The sequence below is a fragment of the Odontomachus brunneus genome, unplaced genomic scaffold (assembly GCF_010583005.1).
Source record: "Odontomachus brunneus isolate Ranch 3 - 2012 unplaced genomic scaffold, Obru_v1 Obru_scaffold_057, whole genome shotgun sequence".
Taxonomy (NCBI): domain Eukaryota; kingdom Metazoa; phylum Arthropoda; class Insecta; order Hymenoptera; family Formicidae; genus Odontomachus; species Odontomachus brunneus.
The window spans coordinates 639,591-640,428 of record NW_022639507.1 but is presented as its reverse complement, the minus strand read 5'-3'; positions in this window follow the sequence as shown (position 1 = coordinate 640,428).

The following is an 838-nucleotide window of genomic DNA, read 5'->3' as shown; positions in this document are numbered from 1 at the left end:
TTTGATGTAACAACAAGTGTATACATTTTATTATTTGTAACATCTTGCAGAGTTACTCTGGTTTTGTTACTCTCGTTGGAAGTCATTTTGAAACACTATTTCATTTTAAGGTTTATATTGGAGGTTAGATTGCGTCGATTTCATCGACGCAATCTAACTTATCGTTCTCTTTGGGAAATAAGCGCTTATAAGTGCTCACGCTTTTACTGCCCTATTTCGATAGAAGAAGTAAATGTAAGCGCGAGTTATGACGTCACGCATGACATCAATATGCAGTTTCTAAGCGCTTATAGCGCCAAAGTAAACGACGTGAGCGATATTTATAAGCGCTTAAAGCGCGTAAGCGTTCAAAGCGAATGCACCCAATGTAATTGGTCTAGATTTAGGGATCTAACAATAAAAACCAATAATCGCTGAGGGTGTATATCAGTTGGACACGGGGCAATTGGACACAGTCCAATCACAAGTCGCTGTTCCAAGGGACCCTACAAATGTCTCTAATCACACGGTGCTGTGATTGGCTGTGTCCAAATGCACCGTGTCCAAGTGCACCGCTCCCAATCGCTGGTTGTTCACTGAGCGCTTTTTCCGCTGAACGTGCATAATGGCAGTAGGAGTAGTAGTAAGAAATAAGCAGTAAGCAAATTGACCAATTCCATTCTCACGACTTAAGAATAATCGATTGTGATTGGTCCATTTGCTTACTGCTTATTTCTTACTACTACTCCTATTGCCATTGTAGATGACTTATTAAGCCCATTCTACAATTGCGTAAGCGTAGTCGTGAACATAAGAGTCAACCAATCAGAGTAAAGCAATCAGTGAATAAAACATTCGG